Source organism: Rattus norvegicus, chromosome 7 (genome assembly GCF_021556685.1).
Source record: "Rattus norvegicus strain SHRSP/BbbUtx chromosome 7, alternate assembly SHRSP_T2T, whole genome shotgun sequence".
In the NCBI taxonomy this organism is placed as follows: domain Eukaryota; kingdom Metazoa; phylum Chordata; class Mammalia; order Rodentia; family Muridae; genus Rattus; species Rattus norvegicus.
In genome coordinates, this window is record NC_141540.1 from 138,765,766 (window position 1) to 138,775,234 (window position 9,469).

Below are 9,469 nucleotides of genomic sequence, written 5' to 3' on the forward strand. Positions count from 1 at the left end.
AGAAAGAAAGAAAGAAGAAAGGAAGGAAGGAAGAGAGAAAGAAAGAGAGAAAGAAGAAAGAAAGAGAGAAAGAAGAAAGGAAGGAAGGAAGAAAGAAAGAGAAAGAAAGAAGAAAGAAAGAAGAAAGGAAGGAAGGAAGAGAGAAAGAAAGAGAGAAAGAAGAAAGAAAGAGAGAAAGAAGAAAGGAAGGAAGGAAGAAAGAAAGAGAAAGAAAGAAGAAAGAAAGAGAGAAAGAAGAAAGGAAGGAAGGAAGAAAGAAAGAGAAAGAAAGAAGAAAGAAAGAAAGAAGAAAGGAAGGAAGGAAGATGAAGAAAAGAAAGGACAGGAGAAATAGCCAAGAGGTGGTGGTGGTACATGCCTTTAACCCCTGCAGAGGTAGCAGAGGCAGGTGTACTGCTAAGATCAAGGCCAGTCTGGATTACAGAGAGAGTTCTAGAATAACCAGGGCTATACAGAGAAACCCTGTTTCAAAGAAAAAAAAAGAAAAGAAAAGAAAAAGAAAACAGAAAAGAAAAAGAAAACAGAAAAGAAAAAGAAAAAAGAAAAGAAAAGAAAAAGAAAGAAGAAAAAAGGAAAGAAAGAAAAGAAACCGTCTATAAAATTACTGGAAAGGACTGGAAAGATGGCTTGGCTGTTAAGAGCACTGACTGCCCTTGTCGAGGACCTGGGTTTGGTTTCCAGCATCTACGTGCTGGCTCGTAACTCCAGCTCCCAGGGATCTGACAATTCTTCTGACCTCCATGGGCTCCTGCACTGATGGTGCAGATGCACACAACCAGGCACACACAGAGGAAATAAAAACATTTTTTTTATGAAGTTACTGCAAATTGCATTCATAGTACCATCTCTGCACAGGCCCTGATGCCCAGGGTCTCATTCACTTGTCCCTTGGTCTCACACTCAAGGTCCCCTACTGGGTTTTGTTTACTCTCTCTCTGTCTCTCTCTGTCTCTCTCTGTCTCTCTGTCTCTGTCTCTCTCTCTGTCTCTCTCTGTCTCTCTCTGTCTCTCTCTGTCTCTCTCTGTCTCTCTCTCTCTCTCTCTCTCTCTCTCTCTCTCTCTCTCTCAAAGCTTCCCTTGCTCCCCTGGCACTGAGTGATTTCTGACGTGTCTTTTCCAATGAGGTCACTTGACCTGGGAAAGCAAGGAGCAGATCACAAGACAACACTCCCTGAGAGCAGAGGTGGCTGGGAAATTTGGGGAGGGCCCTGTTCAAATGATAATGTAGGGAGGGGAATGAGAAGCTGACTAAAGAAATTACTAAGCCAACAGCAGTCGGTGGTGTCCTCTGACTCCACACTTGATCCCAGTTCTCACTCAACACTGCCTGGATGTTGCGATCTGATGACCAACAGATACAATTTGGTTTGAACAAGAAAGGTCTACTCCGGATGCCCCAATGGCATGGATAATCCTGGTCCAAAGAGCCCCAGCAACCTATCCTGTTTCACATGGCCATGGTCCTTCTGTTCTCTGCCTGCCTGCACTGGCCAGACTCCTTCTCTTTAAGAGCTGCCCTCGCGAAAGAGACAACAACTATTGGACTGGTCCTCAAGACCCTGCTCCCAGAAGCAGTCCCATGCCCACTACACGCCAACCTCTCCATAGCACCCAGGCACTTCCTGTTGAAGCCAGTTGGAGTTTCTTCCTTTGGTCTCCTCGTTCTCCCCTGAGCTTAGACTGCTCTATGGCTGTGAACTGCCTAGCAGTGTCCTGCCTGTCCCTCAGCGTCTCCTGTCCTCCCTGCAGGTGAGATAGCTAGCACAATACATGATAGAAGGCAGCTTTCAGTGTGGTCTTGGGACTCCTGCGGACTACTAGCCTTGTGTCCTTTCTGCTAGACAGTTGTCTCACCTTCAGCGAGCAGGAGATGGCATCGTTATCTACCGCCTCCCATTCTGTTGGGGGACCCGAATGGTATGGGGTACCTGGAACAGAACAGGGTCTGTACTAACAGGTGTGTCTTCATTGAAAGCTGAGCTCAGCTCTTGCCAAGAGCGTACCCGTTGTCTTTTGACACTCAGCAGGTATGCGATAAACACTTGTTGGTTGCTTGTGTATGTCCTGTACTGAGTTCCTTGTGGATTCTCTTGATTGGAAGTCCCTTAGAGCCCGAGAGCTGAGCCCCTTGGAAACTTGAGGGGTATCTATTCCTAGTCATCCCACGGCCTCCTCTTCTCTGTGTAGTTATTTCTCCAGGGCCCTTTCTCAAGCTTTGTCTTCGAACGTCAGCTTGCCCCAACAACCGGCATCTTCCCACGAGTGGGTACAGTTGGCAGAGGGAGTATTTGGACTTTCTCAGTGCAGGAGACTAAACAGGGATGACAGAGAGGGTGTCTGGGGACAGACAGGGTGTGTCTGAATAGACTAAGGAGGGGCTACAGCATTTACCAGCCTCTACTAGTACCAGGCATTGGATTAGGAGGTTCGAGTCCTGCTGCTTGGTCCTGGCTTAGATGGCTTCAGTTCCTGCTTAGATGACTACAAAGTATGGGGGGTGAGATGAGTCTTGCAGCCACTCTGGAGCATGTCAACCTCTCACTCCTTGCCCCCATATCCCTGGTAAGAAGTGCTGTGTTCCCTCCCTGCCTGCTTGCCACATCTCCTTCCCACAGGAGCTTGCTCCCCTAGGCAGCAGTCCAGCAGTCTGTGCGAGTAGACTTCCCAGCTACTCATGGCTTTGTTAGAATCTCATTAGCAGTGACAGAAAAGAGGCATTGGGGTGAGGCACTCCAGGTGGCAGTTAAAGAGGGGCCAGGGCAGTAAAGGCTATTAGACCATAACTAAGGTCAGCCCCCTCCCCCCCCAGAGAACATAAAATAAACAGAGGCCAGGAGAGGGGCAGGCGGTGACCAGAGTTGCAGGGTAGGGTCTCCAGCTTAGGCTGGGTCTTAAGTGGGCTGTCAGGTCTCTTGCTTGGTTTGGGGTGCTTAAGAGTTAAGGCCAGAGCATCCTTCCTTATGTAAGCTCTTAGAGTTGGGGCAGGGTTCAGGAGTCCAGATCCCAGAGTCTCAGTATAGCCATTCCCAGGCCTGAAGGAAGGAGTAGGGATTTAGCCAGAGTCCTGGGGAGGAGGGCAGATGTAGTGACTGCTCAGGTCCGCATATCTAAGTTCTTAGGACTCCAGTGGCATATGTATTCTTAGCTCCGTTGCAGAGATAAGGACGCAGATACCTGGGTGTGTTATTTTGGGCTCTTGGAGAACTCACTGCATCTCAACCTCCCAATGAGACTCGGAGCTTCTAAACAAGGGACACATTCCTTCATTCCATGTCTGGTTATAAACAGTCCAAATGTTTGTTGAGGCTGAGGTGACTTCTCTTGTAGAGGAACTAGTGTGAGTGTCCAGTATCTAGAGTTCTCAGTCTTGCCCAGGAGAAGGGAGGCTCCCTGAGCTGAGGCACGGGCTCTGCTGAGGACAGTGGCCATCCAGTGCTGCTCCAGAGATCTGTTTGCCTTTGCTGTGCAGGGACCTGCCGAGGCTGTGTATTTTTGTCATAGCTGGCCAGGAATGTGCATGACTTACGGTTTTTTCTTTTTTTTTTTTTAACCCGAGGCTTCGTCATAAAGGAGCATTGAGACTACAGTGAGTCTGGTTATGAAAGACCTTCCTTTCTGAGGCTACTAGAGGAGGTTGGCTCCCCCACCCCTGGAGGGTTCTGGAATGCTGTGCCCACCTTAGTTAGCTCTGGAATGGTCCGAGATGCCAGCGAATCTGTATGCCAGTCTATGCTTTGTCCCCATGTCCCTTCCCAGGCTTCTTGCTCTCTGTATGTTCTTAGCTGAAATCCTTCCTTACAGGAAACCTGCTCTGTGCCTTCCACTTCGGAGGCACACACATCCCTGGACAAGTCACCTGACCTCAGCAAGTGTCAGTTTTGCCAACTGCAAAGGGAGCGTAAAAATATGCACCTCAAACTGTTGTGGTGTGGCAACACAGGTCCCTCGTCCTGGCTGGTAAGCTCTTGGAGCATGTGTCCTGTTTATTTACGTCTGTCGAGTACCTAACACAGTCCCTGGCACGCAGCACTGGGGACTGAGTGTTGACTAGCTCCAGCTGATTGTGTGCAGTGAATGGAGAATGTGGGGAATGTGTTGGGAGCCGCAAGCCCAGCTGGGCACTCATTGATCAGCAGTCAGGAAACCATTAATTGTGTCTGAGTCTACATCTTTCCCTACAGATTCAGAAGATAGAGCACTCGGCCTTATCCTGAGAGAACCTAGAGTTCCAAAGGATCCAACTCCCTGTTTGTGGGGAACATCAGAGGGCTTCATCACTTCAATTGCCTGCCCAGGAACCTTTCTTCTAGCCTGGACCCTCACTTCTGGGAAGGGCAGCCACTCTGGGGCAGTGGGCGTCCTCATGTCGGCTCGGCTAGGCTGGGCCCCTCTTCAGAGAAGGGGTGGAGGGGTGTGAAGGACTGGTGTGTGTGACTTTGTTTATTTTCTCTGAAGGATCCTGCTATAAAAATAACCTGCCTGGAAACCTCATCTCTGAGGGGGAGAAAGAAGCTTTTGTATCTGAGGAAGTGGCTCTAACTGCAGCCCTGTGCCTGCCCCTGCCCCCACCATCGAGGAGGGGCGGCTAAGGTGAGAGGGGCAGGGCCTGCAGAGGACTGGGAGCCTCTCTTCCCAGTACTGGAGGCCTCTCACAGGCCCGCTGGGTCTAGAAGCTCCGAAGGTAAGGAACAGTAATGAGAGAGAAAAAGCTCAGACAGAGCAGATACAGAGACAAAGGGTCCTAGATGAAAGGAAACTCGGGTCCTGCAGAAGGGAGCAAAGGGTGAACTGGGGCCTGAAGTCAGAGAAAAAGCTGGGGGAGTTCAACTTGAGAGCTGCAGGGCCCGGGAACTCAGTGTGACACTGTGGCCATGTTTCTAGACGCAGCTAAGAATTTGATCCGATTCCCAACCCCCACTATCTTTTCATAGCTGAGGGACAAAGGCAGGGCAGGAGATAGGATGGCTGCCTGCTCTGCAGCTCAGCCTGTGGCAAAGGAAAAGACTACGATTGCAGGTAACCACCAGGCCAGGCCTTGGGCTAGGTACAAGGTAAGGACCCAGCTGGGACCCTCAAGGTTCTCTTGCCCAGGATCCAAAAAAAAGGACCTGGACTTGCGGGAGGCATATTCTCTCACTGTGTAGCTGACTCCTCCTATCAATCCATTTTAACCCTTTGCAGACCAGTCTTCTTACCTGTAAACTACAGGTGACAAGCTCCCCTTGCCAATTCATTGAGACATTGAGCAGAGCTGAGACACGGAATCTTAATGCACTACCTGTGTCGACAAGGCCCCCTTTTGGACGATCTCCTCTAGGTGCAGCAGGTTAAAGGCGGCTGGCTGGTACTGACTTATAAGTCACCAGAATCTTGGGAACCAGCACCTCTGGTGCCCAGAATGCCGAAAGATTGGCTGTGTTTGCTGTGCCAAGAAGGCCGCTGAGAAGGCCGTAGAACAGCTATCTGGACTAGACTGTGAACTACGAGTGAGGCCTTTGCTCAGAGGACTTTCCCATGGGGTGTCAATCCCTCAAACTTGTGACTGACCCACAGAACCAGGGGTTGGTAGGAACCATTGAAGATGCCCCTGAGCGTTCTGTCTAGGAGGTCGTGTCCCTGAGAGAATGGGATATCATTAGAGGGTGATGCTTATCTCCCACAAGTTGCGGGACTGGTGTTGGAGAAACACAAATCAATGGACCAAACAGAGCGGGGGACCCAGGATGCCTTAGAACAATGTTGTGAGGAGAAGCTTAAAATGTTGTGGCCACAAGGCTATCTTGATAGAGTAGTTGCTGATACTGGGAGAGAGATTCAGGGCTGCAGAAGTCATGGTTGGGAGTGGGATCGCAGAGCTCCAGAGCTGAACCGATTCCCTGGGGCCTGAGAGCATAGGCCCAAGAGAGAAGCAAAGCACAGACTGTAGCACTGGGGCGGCTCTGAAACCCTGTGGTAGACTTGTGCCAGGCAGGGTGTCCATAGGTAGATGAATGAAGAGAGCATTGTACCTACACGAACGTTAGTCGGCCATAAAAAGAATTAAGACCCTGTCATTTGTGGCAATGTGGATGAAACCTGAGGATAATTACATGTTAAAATTAGCCAGGCACAGCTAGACAAATACCACGTTCATTCATCTGTGGAGGCCAAAAATGTCAATATTATAAAAGAAGAGACTAGAATAATGGTCACAAGATACTGGGAGTGAGGACAGAGATGATGGGTACCAAAGACCAAGGAATTCCTTGACGATGGAGAGATCGTTCAGCACTTAATCTACAGGACATGGGTTCAATTCCCAGCACCCACATGGTGGCTCACAACAACCTGTAACTCCACTTCTAGGGAACTCAACACTCTCTTCTGACTTCTGTGGGCAGCAGGCACATTTATGGTCCATGGGCATACCTTCAGGGAAGACACTTATCCATGTAAAATAAAAGCGAGTAATTCTTAGATAAGAGAAATTCCTTCTTAATTTAGGAGACATTTCACAACTAGAAAAGAACCCAACTATTATCTGAATTTTTAAGTGTTTAGGGCAGTGAGAATCCTGGCTCTTCACATACAATCATTTTATATTCCGCATATATACTAAACTATCTGCACTCCTCACATGGGTAATAGAGCAAGTGCATCCCCAAGCTGGCCCTTGCTGAAGTTCTGCTGACTGTGTGTTCAGGACACCAATGACGCTGTTAACAAAAATGGCAGCATGTCTTGTGTGCCAGGTGCAGTTTGAAACCCTGTATGTTATCTCACTTAGCACTCATGAATGCTCTCTATAAATGACACTGTGGTCCACTCCTCTAGTATTTGTCACACTGTGCAGAAAATTGCTATTTTGAGAGAGTCCAGTCTAATTCCCTAGTGTACATAAAGGGCCTGATTGGCCTGGGTCAATTAGGCTAATTCCAGGACCCACAGAAGAAATTGATTTTTGTTTTTAAAAAAAACAAACTATTTAAAGTGTATGTGAGGGGTTGGGGATTTAGCTCAGTGGTAGAGCGCTTGCCTAGCAAGCGCAAGGCCCTAGGTTCGGTCCTCAGCTCCGGAAAATAAATAAATAAATAAATAAATAAATAAATAAATAAATAAATAAATAAATAAATAAATAAAGGAAAGAAAGAAAGTGTATGTGAGTGCAGGTGTCTGAGGAGGCCAGGAGTGGTCCATCCTCCGGGATCTGGACTGACTGGCAGTTGTGAGTCATTTGATAGAGGTGCTGGGGAAAGGACTCGGGGTCCTCTGCAAGAGCAGCACACGGTCATGTTCAACACTGACCCATCTCTCTAGCCCAGAAAGTTTTCTCCCGGGCTGGTCCATACAAAGTATGGACAAAGATTGGTTTAAAGGTAGGGGATGAAAAGACCACTCTCTCTTTGTGTGCAGGACTTGTGTGGGTATTTTAGGTTTGCAAGGGCGCCGATGACATATCAGGGAGGCAGAGCCAAAGGAATTACTGGAAACGAACTTAGACTTGATCAAGTTGTCCTGAGCCTCCCGTGACTTTCAGTTCTGTGAATTCAAGTCCATTATGGAAGTCAATTGGATTTATTTTATCGTGAGACCCAGAGGGTACAGCTTTGCCAGTCTGGTGGTCATAAGTTGCCCAAGAAGGGCCAGGAATTGTCTGTGTCAGTCCAATGTGGAGAAAATTGACTTCGATCTAAAAAACAAAAACTAACCAGTAAGACAAATGTAAATTCGGAACGCAGGCCCATCTCTCTGGAGACTAGGTGAATGAAGGGAGTGGGGGTGTGCCCTCAGCCCAGTGTCAGAGCTGTCCTATTATTGAACATCTGCCTTCTCGGGGGCAGAGGCTTTGGAACACCACCGGTGCTGATATGAGGTGCATGCTGGACTGGACACAGGAAAGCATGCTCCTTAAGCTGTCTGCCTCCCAGGCCTCAGTTTCCCCTTGTGCAGTACCAGGCGAGGGCTGTGGTTTCGTCCAGCTCTAACATCCTAACATTCTGGAATTCCCACAGGCAGGCCTCCAGGCCCCAGGGCTGGCCGGGAGAACAGAGCCGTGGCTGTTTGTCACTGTGGCAGAACAGTGGGACCCATTGAACCTGCGGTCTCCTGCAGTAGAAACGGCCAAATGGCACATGTAGAAAAGGTAAATTCATCTGTGGCGCTGGTGAGAGGTGCACTTGGGGACTGTCCAGGGAGAGTCATCCTTCAGTTCACAGGCTGAGACAACCATGTGTTCCACGGGCTACACTGAGCTTCATTTGCCACAGCTGGAGGGAAGATGGAGGGCAGTCCTCATGGACGCCATGGGACCGAGCAGCCCTCCATGGTGGGGGTCCTCTGAACAGTCATACCTCTCGTGGTCCTGGTTTTGTGGTTGATAGAGCGATAACACTTTAAGAAATATGCCCTGAATGAATCTAAAGTGTTTTTCCTATGAGAAAAGTGTTTATTTCAGCAACTTTGACTGCCTTCAGTTGTGAACCCAAAACTGGAGGGTCTGAAGTCTCCTTTCCCATGGACCTTTGAGTTGGACTTGAGGCCATGATGTAGAGAGGACATTATGAGTCTTCGGGTGGCCTCTCTTTGATTTTCCTTCCACCCTTTTCTCTGTCAGTGTACTCTCATATCTGAAACTGATGCTATGCATATGGGTGAGAGTTGGAAATACTATGGCTGAGGTGAGCAAGTGGGGTACGGGGGAAGACAAACTAGGAGCCCCTTAACAACTGATCCCTCTGGGGCTCAAATAAAGCTTCTTCGTCCCAAGTTCTCAGGTCTTCTACCACATAGGGATTTGAGGCAGAACCCTTAGTGCTGGATTAAAACATTTACAAGTGCTAATCATTGAAAGATTGGTATTTAAAAAAAAATAAAGGGAGTTGTAATGGTGAAGAATTCAAAAGTTCCGACTTTTCCATAATGATCAGTTATTTTGACACTTAAAGAATATCAAAGGCTGGAGAGATGGCTCGGTGGTTAAGAGCACTGACTGCTCTTCCAGAAGTCCTGAGTTCAAATCCCAGCAACCACATGGTGGCTCACAACCATCTGTAATGAGATCTGATGCCCTCTTCTGGTGTGTCTGAAGACAGCTACAGTGTACTCATATGTATTAAATAAATAATATAAAAAAAGAGTATCAAACATTGAAGTTAAAAATTTATATTTTAGGTAGCACTTGTGTTTACTTGGTGTTAAGGTGTTCCTGGGCTGTCTTTGGACCACCCAGCCTACCTTTCCTGCTATCACACAGAGTCCCGCTCCCAAGGGCCTTTCAGGGTAGGAACTCGGCCTTTGCTAGGGCAGGAAGGGAAGGTCCTCAGGTAACTGGAGAGCTCCTGTTTGGGAACATTCTCATGTTCACTCTTGCACAGGCAGGATTAGGAGCAAGGAAACAGCCAACCACTGAGGGCCCGAGGAGCTGTAATCACGTACTTTCTGGTACACAGTGTCATGCTACATTTCCCAGCATCTGCCATCTTCCATTGATC

General features: G+C 48.3%; 1 long non-coding RNA gene across 1 annotated transcript; it reads left to right on the forward strand.

Annotated features, from left to right (window-relative positions):
* Positions 1-3,285: 3,285 nt before the first annotated feature.
* On the forward strand, positions 3,286-8,390 carry LOC148004973 (uncharacterized). Its single transcript, XR_015625999.1, has 5 exons — positions 3,286-3,336; positions 3,556-3,585; positions 3,801-3,956; positions 4,181-4,589; positions 7,991-8,390. It is a non-coding gene; the product is annotated as an uncharacterized LOC148004973 (long non-coding RNA).
* Positions 8,391-9,469: the final 1,079 nt, after the last annotated feature.